The sequence below is a fragment of the Camelus bactrianus genome, chromosome 10 (genome assembly GCF_048773025.1).
Source record: "Camelus bactrianus isolate YW-2024 breed Bactrian camel chromosome 10, ASM4877302v1, whole genome shotgun sequence".
In the NCBI taxonomy this organism is placed as follows: Eukaryota; Metazoa; Chordata; class Mammalia; order Artiodactyla; family Camelidae; genus Camelus; species Camelus bactrianus.
This window is the reverse complement of record NC_133548.1, coordinates 42,414,047-42,429,225: the sequence shown is the minus strand read 5'-3', so window position 1 is coordinate 42,429,225 and position 15,179 is coordinate 42,414,047. Positions and strand designations below refer to the sequence as shown.

The window sequence follows — 15,179 nt, the reverse complement described above, 5'->3', positions numbered from 1 at the left end:
CTCTCACTCTGTTTTTTTAGCAGCAAAGAATTAATGTGGGAAATCAGTCCCCAGAGTATTAATGTCTTTCTTAAGCAACATTGCCTCTTATCAAAGATCTCTGCAGTTTTTCCAGTTAGTTTCTTCCATGATTCAACTTGACAGATGTTATTGAGCATCTGAATTGTGCAGTGCACTGTTAAGAAAGGTCCTTCCCTCAAAAAAACCAAGCTCTACCAGGAGACAAAGGAAAATATATAACTAGAAATAACTCAAGTCAGATTGTAGCACTTGCTCTGGTGGTTCTATGGGAGCCTGAAGAAGTAATGGTTTGTTCTGACAGAATGTGTCAGGGGGCTTCACGAAAGAATTATGTGAGTTGGATTTTGAAAGGTAAGTAGGATTTAGATATGACAAAGGTGGGGAGGTGGCATTCCAGAGAGAAGGAAACTGTAAACAAATCATGGAGGTGTAAAAATGCATGACATGTCCCAGGGAAAAGGAGCTCAGCAAGGCTGAAAGAAGAAGGATGAATATCGGGACAAGACAAGATGTAGACAAGAAAGTGAGAATGGGAGCAAGGCTGAGGCAGGAAGACGGTGCTGAAAAAAGGAGCCTACGGGAGAAGAAAGGGAAAGGAAGACTACAAGACTGGGCTGGAGACTAGAGGAGAGTGAGAGAAATTCACTTCAAACTGGTGCAAGGAGAAGGCAAAGCCCCAAAGCAGCCATGATACAAAGGGAAAGGAAAGAGAATCTGGAAAACCCATCAAGAACTGTGATGCCAATAGTCCTTTTACTTTCTCACATCTCTGTTTCTCTCTGCACAGCTGTTTTGGTATCCCCTGTCTTTGAAGACTAGCTTTCAGTGTTTTGACATGCATGTGGCCAAACACGGCCATTCCACAATTTCTGAGAATGCACCTCCACTCAAAGCAACCTGAAGATACTGAAGCAGAATTTCTCCAATCCAATCATAGTTCCTGATGGAACTTGTATCCCTGAAACCAGCTCTACTTTTGTCAGGCTTTAGAAGAGTGAACCAATACCTTCTCTTTTCCACCTCAGGTTGTTTGAATTGGATTTCTGTTATATTCATTTGAAAAAGTTCAGAATTTCTGATGGTAACAGTTATTAAGCACCAGAATGGATTCCAAGAGAGGCTTTTTTTTCTAAAGAAACTCTCCAAGAATTGTCTAGAAAGGACAATTCTTTCCTTTAAAAGAACTCAAGTCTAGATTTTGTTCTCTGATTTCAAAAGCAAGTGACCAAGAAGAAATCAGTCATCTCACCATCTCCCTGGGGAGGCAGACAGATACTGTTATCCCAATCTGATAGGTACAAATGAGCACAAAAATACTGAATTATTTTCTGTTGTTATCTACCTACCATGTCAAGAGGACTGCCAAGGGTGGGGGTATAGTTCAGTGGTAGTGTATGCTTAGCATTCACAAGGTCCTGGGTTCAATCCCCAGCCCTTCCATTAAAAAAAAAAAAAAAAAAAAAAAAAAAAGGTGGAGGGGAGGGAAAAAAAAAAGAAGACTGCCAAGAATGGAAAACCCTTCTTAGCCTCAGGACAACACTTTTCCCTTTAAAAAGAAAACTGCAACATATGAACACTTAACCAAAAATGAAGGTCAACGTCTAGAGCTCATTTATTCCACTGAAGTAAACACTAGCCTTAATCAAGCACCCTGGACAGCTTCAGGCAAATGAACTCAAAAGCAGAAAATATGTCTAGGAATCAGACAGCTCCTTTAGCATTTAAACTTTTCTATCCAGTTATTTCTGTATACCTTTTCTGTTCTGAATAATCTTTCATCATTTACTCTTCAGGGAATCTCAGCATTGCATTGCCTTTTGAGATCTGATTGTGAAGCATTTCAAGTCCTCTGTTTCATAAGAGCAAGATTTCCAACTGTGAGAAAGATATTTTACTAGTAACAGCTGTTACCTCTGGGGATTGGAACTGTGCAAAAATTTTATTTCCTAAATTAAATATTTCTGAAATGTTTGAATTTTTTCAATGAGTATGAGTTGCTTTTGTAATCAGAAAAAAAAACCCCACATATTTCTTTTCTTTTTTTTTTAATGGAGATAACTCTACCACTGAGCTATACCCACCCTCTCCCCCCAAACACATATTTCTTTAAAATGTTCAATGCCAACAACAACAAAAAAGGCAGCCTCTCAAAAAAAGAGATATTTTACCTATGCAACTCTCCAAGTATAGTATTTCTCAATCATCTAGTGCATTTTGTCTTTTTTATCTTCTAATGATTAAATCCTATGCTGTTTTGTTTTTAGAAATTGTAATGTCTGAACTGAATTATAATAATCTCAGGTCTCTGTCTCCAGTCTTGTCCTTTTCAAGTCATTCCCCACACTGTTACCAGAGTGATCTTTCTAAAACAGATCTGAGTATGTCACATCCCTGCTGCAAATTATGTGAGGCTCCTCCTCCCCTGCAGGCCCTAGAGACTCCATGAACAAATCCCTACCTACTTGCTTCTCCAGCCCCATTGCCCTTTATCTGTCACCTTGCTCTTTAACCTTTTACAATACCAGACTAAGTTTTAAGGGACAGCATCTCAAGGCCCAGTCTGAACTATCTCCATCTCTGCCTAGATGAGGATGCACAAAGACCTCTCCAAAGAACTTGACTTTGCTGGGCCTGGGCTCAGGTGTGCTTCTGTAAGTAGGACTGAGGTCACAGAGATTGAGGCACAAGATTTGGCACCAAGGTGGGTGGAATATCTTACAGCAAGGTGGACGGACATAGAGGGTTTTACACTTAGTGAAATAAGTCATACAGAGAAAGACAAATAATCTATGTTATCACTTATATGTAGAATCTAAGAAAACACACACACACACACACACACACACACACACACACACGAATGTATATAACAAAATAGAAACAGATTCACAGATACAGAGAACAAATTAGTGTTACCAGTGAGGAGAGGGGTAGGAGGAGGGGCAAGATAGGGATATGGGATTAAGAGATACAAACTACTATGTATAAAATAGATAAACTAACAGGGTATATTGTACAACACAGGCAACTGTAGCCATTATTTTGTAATAACTTTATTTTTTAATTTAATTCATTTATTTTTATTTTTTGAAGGGGAGGTAATTAGGTTTACTTATTTATTTTTAGAGGAGGTACTGGGGATTGAACCCAGGACCTTGTGTATGCTAAGCATGCACTCTACCACTTGAGCTATATCCTCCCTCCTTATAATAACTTTAAATGGAGTATAATTTATAAAAATACTGAATCACTATGCAGTATACCTGCAACTAGTATAATATTGTAAATGAACTATACTTCAGTTTAAATAAAACGTAGGTGAAGTGCCATCATCTCGCTGATCATCTGTGAACATCTCACTCCTGTCTTAACAACAGCAGGTGATCAGTACATCTCTACATCCCTTGCTATTGGTTTTCTCTGTGACATAACTCTCTGGTGGCTGCTGTGATGTCTGCTATATGGATCACCTGGTATTTCTAGCCCAGAAGCAATTGCAGTGAGTGTTATGTAGATCAAAGGATGTGGTAGCTTAGCTCTGCTTGGCCTCTTGAGTTTCTGTTGTTGCTAAAGGATCAGGAAGTGAAGGTGGGGAGGAGGGAAGGATACTTAAAGAGGAAGAGAGACCACACCAGAATAGTTCTGTGACAGAAAAGACTGTTGTATCAAAGGCCAGCTTGTTCCTTGCCTACTCTTTATTCTGCAATAATTGGAAGCACCCCAAGCTTTTGCTCCTCTTGGTCATGCACAGTGTATTAACCCGGGGCTCTGTAAAAACACAAAAAGTGTGTGCTAGTGATTGCAACTGGGGCAAATAAGCAGATAGGTGGTCAAGATCTGGAAAGGAATTAGCCAGAATATAATTAGTAGTAGGTTGGGTTAGCGGTGTTATGGGTCACTTTTTATTTTAAAAATTTTAAATGATTTAACACATTGTAAAATGATTATAAATCAATAAAAAATGTTAAAAAAATTTTAAATGATTTATTTTTTAAATACTCATTAAGAGAAGAGGGGATACGGGATGGAAAGAATGCTGCACCCTTGAGACTTGAATTTCTAGGGCATAGTGTAATGGGATATATATATTATCATAACCCATCCCAGTCCACTAGTCACCATAGAGCTCAGCTGAATACACCCACAGAATTAGAAAGTCATGGAAGCTCCCTTTGGGGTACCTGAAAGACAATCTAGTCCAATTCTTCCTTTTATAGAAGAGAAAACTGAGATCGAAAGAGATCAAGTGGTTTTCTAGACTAGCACAGCTAATTTGTGGTAGAGCTAAAAGGAGAACTAAAGTTTCTTACCTTTTAGCCAACGGAGGGAGCAATTTCATTCTTTCTTACTACTGCCTTTCAAACTCCTTCTGTCAACTCTCCCTTCCCAGCCCCTTAACCTACCATCTCTGGTCTTCCAGCCAGCCTCTCACCTAGCTGTCTGGTGAGATAAGACATCAGTCTCTACCCCACAACTCATGGGACTCAAGTCAGACTGTCCCAAGAACTCTCTTGCCAAACTCTGCTCCTGGTCCTAGCTGCCTCAGGGCATGTCTTCTCTTCAGCACACATCCACCTGAGATGTCAGTCTCCCCTTTTGGCAGGTCCCTAGACTACTTTCCCTTGACCTAAGAGGGAGAAGACCACAGTGCTCTGATAGTTCTCTTCAAAGCAGTCCTCACTTTTTAAATCTCCTCTCTTGATCTCTCTTGACCTTCTTTTCTCACACCGAAAGTACGAGTGACAGGCTACAGGTTTCAGAACCAATTTGGGGGCCATCCCATGAGCAAGTTATACATAAACGATCTGACACAGCTCCTTATGAGGGTTACTTGCCACCAATTAGTCTAAGCTCTGAAACAAAGAGGGAAATCTCACTTAACATCCTGTTATAATTGCATCTATTTCTTTCCTGATGTCTTTGATTCTTAATACATTCTAGCTGAAACTTTTTTCAATTTGAGTTTTTACCAGATTATGCATTCCAATGAGAAAACATGTACCTCAATGTTTTTTAGTTGGTTAGACCCTGTTGTGGGACCAACTCCTGTCTTCCTCCTTCCCCTCAGCTGAGGCTGTTCTATGGCACCTGCAGGTTCAGTGTTGATCTAGTCGTTGGACATAATCCTGTGCAGTGGCAAGAGGGATTTGTGGCACTTCAGTCCCTCCCTCTAGGGTTTCCTATCAAGGCTGCTCCTAGTCTGAACTTATGTCTTGGTTCTATTAGACCACTAACCTTCAGTCTTATTCTTGTGACCCAGCCCTGCTGTGGACTCCAGACCCAGTTCATGGATTTCGGCCTAGTGCCTTAGATCAATCCTGATACCCGCCCAGTGTCCTGGTCCCCTTGTAACTGGCATGCCTGTTCCTTTCAGTTCACCACTCAAGACTGGAATGTCCCTGAACTTTGGTCCAGTGGCTGGGGTCCTGCTATCTACTGATCAGACTTACGTGTTCCTCTGAAATCCTGAGAATCTCCTATCTCAGAATTTTTTTGTCTCCCGTTAACGTCTGTCATGTTCTGTTTGGCCCCAGAAACCAACTGCTTGCCCATGCGGCTGCTTGTAATTTGTTCCTGTGCCATCCAGTGGCAGTTCTGGCCTGCCCAGTACTATTACAGTTGACACTATGTCCCCTTATGGTATCAGATCCCAGTCTCTTCCTCTTAGTTGGCTCTAGGCCATCATAGGATTCAAGCCAGGCAAGAACCATTTCCCATGAGTAGAATGTTTTATTATATAACTGCTCTGAAGAGCAGTGCAACCCTTGGGACTAAACCAGGAGAAGAACAGCCTTGTGTTGGGAGCCATCTGAGGACAGATCATGGAGTCTCCTGCAGTCTCTACTCAGGCACAGTCAACCTGGATCAGAGACTGCTGAGTCCTGTATTAGTGAATGTGTGTGTAATGGACATTTATTTGGCCTGCCCAGCACCCTTTCTGGTCTGGTACCATATTTTTCCTTTCCCATTCTCAATCCATAGAGCTCTGGTAGGGTTGACCCAAATCCTAGCTTTATCCTTGGCCAGTCAGAGCAACACGACACTCCTTGAACACAGTGATTATTTCAGGGATGTGCATGGGCACCAAGCTCAGCCAAAGGCAGAGCTGAGAATGTTATTGGACCTGTCAGAAAAGAGGTGCTTTCTGCTGGGGTTATTAAGTTGATAGAATGTAACCTGTAGCTGCTGGGGGCCATTTTTGACACACATGGGGAGAGACTGCCTGGTAAGGAAGTCAACTTAGAGGAAAGCAAAACTGAAAGAGAAAGGCCAACTTGTTACAACACTGATCCAATCATAAAGCCAGCAAACCACCAATGGACTCCTTGGTTTATAAACCAACAGATTTACTTTTATTGTGTAAGTCGGTATGAGTTGGTTTTCTATTACTTGAAACTAGTCCAGCTGGCAAGAAAGACCGACTGGTGTTTTCTGCTTTACCAGCTGGTTAAACCTCCAAGGAGGAAATATGACAAAGAAAAGCAAGTTGGAAAAAAAGTGTTAAAAAATGTATTCTTTCATTCATTTAGAAACAAAGCATAATACAATGAAAACAAAACAAGCTTCAGAGCCTATCAGAGCTCTATTCAAATCTTTCTTTTTCTTTTTCTTCTAGTTTTATTGATACACAATTAACATATAGCACTGTATAAGTTTAAGACGTGCAGCATAATGATTTGAATTACATCATGAAGTGATTATCGTAAGTTTAGTGAATATCCATCATCTCATATAGATACAAAATTAAAGAAAGAAAAAGTCTTTTTTATGATGAGAACTCTTAGGACTTACTCTCTTAACAACTTTCATATATAACACACAGCAGTGTTAATTATATTTATCATGTTGTACATTATATTCCTAGTACTTATTTATGTCAAAGCTGGAATTTTGTACCTTTTGACTGCCTTCATCCAATTCCTCCTGCCCCTACTCCCTCCACCCCCATAAACCACAAATCTGATCTCTTTTTCTATGAATTTGTTTTTGAAGTATAATTGACCTACAGCACTATGTTAGTTCCTGTTATGCAACATAGTGATTTGGTACTTTTATACGTTTCAAAAGAATCATCAAAATAGGTTTAGTTACAATCTATCACCACACAAAGATAATACATAATTATTGACTATATTCCTCACACTGTACGTTTCATACCTGTGACTCATTTATTTTGCAACTGGAAGTCTGTACCTCTTAATCTCCCTCACCTATACACTGGGCATGTTAATTAATATATCTGAGCCTCCGTTTCTTCTTTTATAAAATTACCCTTGTCCTGGGGTTATTATGAGGAATAATGTATATGGTGCCTGGTACTAAAAGGCTTTCAATACTTGGTAGTTATTTTAATTATCAAACACCTTGACCTGCAAAGGAGTTTTGGTTATGTGGGGCCAAGTGACATCCTTCCAAGCCCAATGACCCCCATTTTTGGGCTCTCAGATGTCTGCCTGTGATCCCTCAACAGATAAAGTACATTTTTTACTAGTCGTGTTGGCCCTAACAAACTAATAGCCCTAGGTAATGCCTAATCTCACGATAGCTCAGGCTGGCTTGTTTCAGCCCACCTTATTGGAGTCATAAACCCCACCCTAAACCTCTTACCTCATCTACAACCAATCAGAGCCTTGTGCACAAGCCCATCAGGCACCTTGTGACCCTACCTTATAAAAAACCCCAACAACCGGCCCTTGGTGCTCACACAGGGACCTCTCTTCTGTTGTCTATGGCAGTCTACGCTAATAAACTCCTTTACTGTTCTCCTTCATCTCTGGTAAATTCTTTTACCAACCTGCATCACTGTGCCACCGGCCCACCCTGTGTCCACAACAGGCTAGTGTATTTTAGAGGGATTTAAAAAACAAAAACAAAAGTGAAAAAACTTGGTCACTACCCGCCCCAGAGATTCAAAATCTAAGTAGAGGAAGAGACAATGTTAGAGAGAGAGAGCAAGAGAGAGAGAAAATAAGCTGTCATGTGACTGGTAAAAACTTGATAATTGAAGAAGGAGATAATTTCCTCTAGAGCAAACGAAAAAGGCTTCGTGGAAGAAGTGGAATCTGGGCCCTAGAATGAATGGAATTTTTTTTTTAAATTTAGTTGTAGTCAGTTTACAATGTTGTGTCAATTTCTGGTGTACAGCATAATTCTTCAGTCATACATGAATATACATATATTTGTTTTCATATTCTTTTTCACCATGAGCTATTACAAGATTTTGAATATATTTCCCTGTGCTATACAGTATAAACTTGTTTATCTATTCTATATATACCTGTCAGTATCTACAAATCTTGAACTCCCAGTCTGTCCCTTCCCACCCCCTCCCCCCTGGCAACCACAAGTTTGTAGTCTATGTCTTTGAGTCGGTTTCTGTTTTATATTTAAGTTCATTTGTCTTTTTTTTTTTTTTTTTTAAGATTCCACATGTGAGTGATATCATATGGTATTTTTCTTTCTCCTTCTGGCTTACTTCACTTAGAATGACATTCTCCAGGGACATCCATGTTGCTGCAAATGGCATTATGTTGTCATTTTTATGGCTGAATAGTATTCCATTGTATAAATATACCATAATTTCTTTATACAGTCATCTGTTGATGGACATTTAGCTTGTTTCCATGTCTTGGCTATTATAAATAGTGCTGCTATGAACATTGGGGTGCAGGTGTCTTTTTGAAGTAGGGTTCCTTCTGGATATACGCCCAGGAATGGGATTGCTGGGTCATATGGCAAGTCTATTTTTAGTCTTTTGAGGAATCTCCATACTGTTTTCCACAGTGGCTGCACCAAACTGCATTCCCACCAACAGTGTAAGAGGGTTCCCTTTTCTCCACACTGTGGACTCCACACTCCAGCATTTATCATTTGTGGACTTTTGAATGATGGCCATTCTGACTGGTGTGAGATGATACCTTATTGTAGTTTTGATTTGCATTTCTCTGATAATTAGTGATATTGAGCATTTTTTCATGTGCCTGTTGGTCATTCGTATGTCTTCATTGGAGAATTGCTTGTTTAGGTCTTCTGCCCATTTTTGGATTGGGTTGTTTGGTTTTTTCCTATTAGGTCGTATGTGCTGCTTATATATTCTGGAGATCAAGCCTTTGTCAGTTTCATCTTTTGCAAATATTTTCTCCCATTCCATAGGTGGTTGTTTTGTTTTGCTTATGGTTTCCTTTGCTGTGCAAAAGCTTGTAAGTTTAATTAGGTCCCATTTCTTTATTTTTGCTTTTATTTCTATTTCTTGGGTAGACTGCCCTAGGAGAACATTGCTATGATGTATGTGAGATAATGTTTTGCCTATGTTTTCTTCTAGGAGGTTTCTTGTGTCTTACCTTATGTTTAAGTCTTTGATTCATTTTGAGTTTATTTTTGTGTATGGTGTGAGGGAGTATTCTAGCTTCATTGAATGGAATTTTTGATAAGCAGTGATTGGGAGGAAGAGCATCTCAGAAAAATAAAGAATAGGAGGAATGAGGAAATGCATGGTATGCTTATAAGGGATTACAGAGCATATCAACTTGGCTGGAGTTAGAATCCATACAGGAGAAGGCTCTAAAGCTACAGAAGTTAGCTGCTGCCAGACCTGCTGCTAAGGCATTTGGCTTCCACTGTATTCTCAGGGAATAGAACCTTTGACTAGAACCAGGCAATGGGAACCTTTGAATGCTTTAGGATAGTGTTTGTACAAGATGAAAGTTATGATTGATCAGAAATCACTTGGATCTTCTCTCAAACTGTACACTGTACACTTCAACCAGCTGTCCCTAGAATTCCTGCCTCATTGAACCACTGTTAACTGAGAAGAGCCTGTTGTAACTCTTAGCCATGTGTGGGAACATGAACAATGGTTGGGAAACATCATCCCAGAGACAGAAACACTATTTCAGAGACTATTGTGTGTGGTCAAAAGGGCACATGGATCAATAAAGCTGTTTAAAAAAAATTTTTTTAAACAATGTGGGAAGGACCTGTATTTATCCCTCACTTGGACTCATACAGCCATTTCCTAACTGCTTTCTTTGCCTCTAGTACTTACTCCGTTTTAAACTATTTTATATTTCATAACGAGATCAATCTTCCTGTCCTGATCCTGTCATCCCAACTCCAAAACCTATACTGAAGACACTACCTACAGAACAGACTGAAATTCTTTGGTTTCCCATAGAAGACTCCTTTTGAATGAGGCTGAAACCACCTTCTAGAGCTTGCTTCCTACTATTTGTCATCAGGTATCTTCTGGTCCAGCCAAGCAACCACTCAAGACTCCCTTGCTTTCCTGTCTCCATGCCTCTTTCATGCTGCTCATTCTGCCTACCACTCCACATCCCCTTCTCATCTGTCTTCATCTTCCCCATCCTTGAAGGCTTAGTTCAGTTGCCTTTCCTGAACCACTTTCTCTCATGCCCTGCCTTTGATATCTCTCTATTCTTAATGCCCAGAGACCTTTACCTTTATCTCTCTTTATTCATGCATAATTTGCTTTAAAAAAAAAACTCTGCAGATTATTTATTTTTAAAAAAAATCAAAAATTTACAGTGTAATACATAAAAGTCACACATATTCTCATGATCCAGAATCACCAATTTTTGAGCTTCATATCTGCATTAATATTACTTTTTTAAAAACTGAAGTATAGTTGATTTACAATATCACAGCAAAGTGATTGTTATACACATACATGTATGTATGTATGTGTATTCTTTTTCAGATTCTTTTCCATTATAGGTTGTTACAAGATATGCATTCATATTCTTTTTTTTTAAGTGAAGTTTAGTTGATTTACAATGTTGTGTTAGTTTCTAGTGTACAGCATAGTGATTCAGTTATATACATATGTATATATATTCTTCTTCATTATAGGTTATTACAAGTTACTGAATTTAGTTTCCTGTACTACACAGTAGGACCTTGTTGTTTATCTATTTTGTATATAGTAGTTTATCTCTGCTAATCCCAAACTCCCAATTTATACCTTCCCCTCTTTCTCCTTTGGTAATCATAAACTTGTTTTCTATGTCTGTAAGTGTTTCTGTTTTGTAAACGAGTTCATTTGTGCCATTTTTTAAGACTCCACATATAAATGATATTATTGATATTTGACTTTACTTCACTTAGTATGATAATCTCTAGGTCCATCCATGTTGCTGCAAATGGCATTATTTCCTTTTTTATGGCTGAGTAGTATTCCATTGTGTATACGTACCACATCTTCTTTATCCAATCATCTGTCAGTGGACATTTAGGTTGCTTCCTATGGCTATTGAAAATAGTACTATGAACATTGGCATCATATTCTTAAAAAGATGAAACATTATAGATAAAATTAAGTCTCCTTTAACCACATACTCTCCCACTCAGTTCCATTTCTGCTCTCAGTGTCCAGTGGCAACTGCCACTGTAAGTTTGGTGTGTATCCTTCCATTCCATTCCCTATAGTTTTATTTCTGTATAGGTATCCATCACCAATGGATTGTGATGTTGTGTGTGTTCTTACATTTACATTAATGGTATCATGAGGTATGTTAACATTTTGCATATCACTTTTATCACCCAAAACTGTTTTTGAGACCAGTTCAGGTTGACATATGAAATATACTACATTTTATTTATCCATTCCTCTTTGATAAAAATTTAGGCTGCTTCCACCTATTTGCTTTTACAAACAATGGTGCAGAAGACATCCTCCTACTTATTTGTACACATGAGTGAAAATGTCTTTGGGATACATATCCAGTGGTATTCACTAACTTATAGAGTATGTACATTTTAAAAAATGTTTAATTGTGGTTAAATACACCATAACATAAAATTTACCATCTTAACCATTTTTAAGTGTACAGTTCAGTAGTGTTAAATGCATTCACATTGTTGTGCAACCAATCTCCAGAACTCTCTTCATTTTGTAAGACTGAAACTCTAAGGGTGTATACATTTTTAACACATTAGTAAGTGTATAATTTATTTCTTCTACTAAACTGTGAGCTTTATAAATGTGTGATCAATATCTCATTAATTTCTACATCTAGCAAAATGCCTTGTACAATAGTTTAACAGGTAGATGCATGACAAATGTTTGTTGAGTGAATAAGAGAACCAATCAATTGAAAGGAATAATATAATTTTCACAATTATAGTGAGATAAAATTTCCTCATTTTCCAGATGAAGTACTGAAACTCAACTCTAGTAACCTCACCTATTTGGAACACAGCCTGTAAGCCAAAAAAGGGACAGCCATGACCTCTGACTAGACGAAAGAGCTGACCAAAAAAAAAAAAAAAATGCTCTAAAGCATATGTACTTTAGGAGATCCCTTTGTAACTTTTATTTGGAGTCTACTTACTATTTTAAAATTTTTATTATAAAATATGACATGTTTGGTGCCAAAATTAGGAGATTACAAAAAAATATACAAAATAGGCATTTTGTTTGTTGCAGATAGATGTGCTGGTCAGAGTCCCGCTCAAAAAAGGACTTATTTTGATGTCTTACTGCCCAGCTGCAGAAAGTGTCGGTCAGCTGACAGTCTTCAGCTGTTAACCTCCTTCTCATCCTTAGCTTTCCAGCCAAGGTCACACTCTTCTCAGAGTGGCTCCAACCAATGATTGTGCAGGGTGGCGGTACAAAGCTCTGGCTATTTCCACCCAGCATAGGACACCCCCAATAAGGCAATCTTTACTCCAAAGTTCCCTAGTGGGCTGGCAGAGATACTGTATCCCATCTAACCACTCCATCTACCCAATCCTGCTTCCTTCCCTTTCTTTTCACACATGTAGCTTCCCAACAAACTTTTTCACTTCTAACTTCAACTCAGCATTTGCTTCCTAGAGAATCCAACGGACATACTCTTAACTCTATAATCCTAATTCCCAGAGATAAACACCATAGCCATTCTGAAGTACTTTCTTCCAGTTTGTTTTCTATGAATATATGTACTTTTGGATTTTATTTTCACTCATTTAAAATTAGCATTTTACTATGTAATTAAGTAATTCTTAAGAACATGATTTTAAAAATCATATGAATGCACTATTACAGTTCGACTGCACAGGTATGTATTTATTTATATGGTGGTAATGGGGATTGAACCTGGGACCTCATTCATGCTAAGCACATGCTCTTCCACTGAGCTATACCCTCCCCCCAACCTCCATGTATTTTTTAAAAATGGGTTTGTGCTGCTATTTCCTGGTGTATCTGCCTTAAACATGCTGTATTGACTTTCTGTTGTGGTAGATGAAGACATAGCACCCTTACAAATACACCACATACCCAACTCCATTTCTCCTTTCCCATCCTCCCAAAGTAGTTAAATCAGAGTTTTGGCTTACAATAATAATCAGTGTTTACATTGTGATCAATATGTATAATTTTCAGAATCAAAAAGTGAACTATGACTCCTTTCTTGTAAAACTCTAGGAATAAGAGAGCTCAGTTTACTTCATCTGTACTAATACTGGGTAATGACTTTTTTAAAAAGTTGCTTTTTCTGGTATTAAAAGTAAAACATGTTCACGATGAAAATTTTAATTCAGAAACATAAAGAGAAAGAATTTGAAATCAACTGTAATCACAGTCCCTGTATGAAGTGCTGCTCTTGCCACCTCTTTGATCCCTTTCATGTCTCCAAGTATCCAATCAATGCTACCTGAGCTATCTGCAGAGTGTCACTGAGGTGTCCTTGACCCTGGAGGTCCCTTGGAGCATCCAATCTCTGTTACCGTCATCTTGAGTCTGTCTCTCTCAACTTGCAGATCTCCGCTGCCTACCTCTCTCTGGTCAGGAGGCAAATGCCTGTCCCTTTCTCATGCAAAGCTCTTTTTAGTGGGGATCCCCACAGCAGTGTGTGCTGAGTTCCTAACAATTCAGTTCTTTCAGTATGCCACCCAGAACAGTACCTGGGCTCCTAATGAGTCAGTTATTTCCATTTTAGTACACAGCCTTCTCCTTTCTAGGACTAAGTGGGAGCAGGTTCAAACACAGCTTTAGAAAATCTTCATAAACACCCTTCTCCAGCATTCAGGCCCTGTGGCCAACCCTCTGTGTGAGCTCCTTCCTCAGTAGGAGACTTTTCCCTTAAGGAATTCATGATTCCTTCCCATAGCCTGTATTTCATCAGGCAATGTTCATTTATAAACCGAAATTTTATTTTCCATAGTACTTTTGGCCTCAAGAAAATCAAGGGAAGGGGCTAGATGTTACAAGCATTCTGAAACAACATTCCAGAGCCCAACATGAGGTCCAGGTTCTACACAACCAGAACACTGTACACGCTATCAGAGTGCTGGTAAACTCCATCAAGCCACCCCTCCCCCCATGTTACTTCATCTGTGAAACCTTTCCTCTTCCTTCTCTATTCACTTAGTTGCTTCCTCTCTTAATCACATTTAGATCAGAGTACTTATTACGTAGTGTTGTAAGTTTATCTTCCTGCCCTGCTCCACCAGCTCTGGGAAGGCAGAAATCTGTGTCCAACAAAGTAGAATTAAGAGTAAGCATAAATATTTATATGAGCCAGGCAACACTGTAGTGTTTAAATACCAGGAAAGGGACTTTCTACTCAAACCAAAATACGGCAGGAAAGTGTTCCATTTTCTAGAAGCAGGGCAACAGCTCGAAGAAGAATGTAGTGTGCCTTACAAATGTGCCAGGTCATTGTGTGAGAGACGGATGGGAATGCGGCAAAATCAGTTGTGAAATCACCGCGATGACCCTGCACTATATTAATAAGTGCAAGATGGTTGCGGAGAGGAAAAACTACATCCAAAATGTATTTAAAAGGACATAACGAAAAGCGAGATTTGCTGAGTTCCTGCTATTTGCTAGGCTGGGGCAACAGCACCAAAGTGGGTATGGACTCACCCCCCGTTTCACCCATTGTGCCAAGTGACATTTGGCCAGACTGAGTGACTCTAGGGGTCACACACCCGACAAGTGGCAATGCTGAGCTTCCAGCGTAAGTCGTGGGACTCTAAAGATCCCCCGGACTGCCGAGCCTCAACTGCCCCAGCTAAGGGACCCACTCTCTGCACTGCGGGGTGAGGACTATTTTCCGGAGCTGAGGCCTCAACTCCTCAATTCACTGAGAAGAGCCTAGGCACTGGAGTTCAGGGATGCCTTAGCAAGTTGCCAATCCCTTTCGGGACCTTGG

General features: G+C 39.3%; 1 long non-coding RNA gene across 1 annotated transcript in view; it reads left to right on the top strand.

The window, feature by feature from the left end:
• Positions 1-15,179, top strand: part of LOC141578862 (uncharacterized) — a 34,847-nt gene that overhangs the window by 14,800 nt on the left and 4,868 nt on the right. The gene's annotated exons all lie outside the window — the stretch shown is intronic.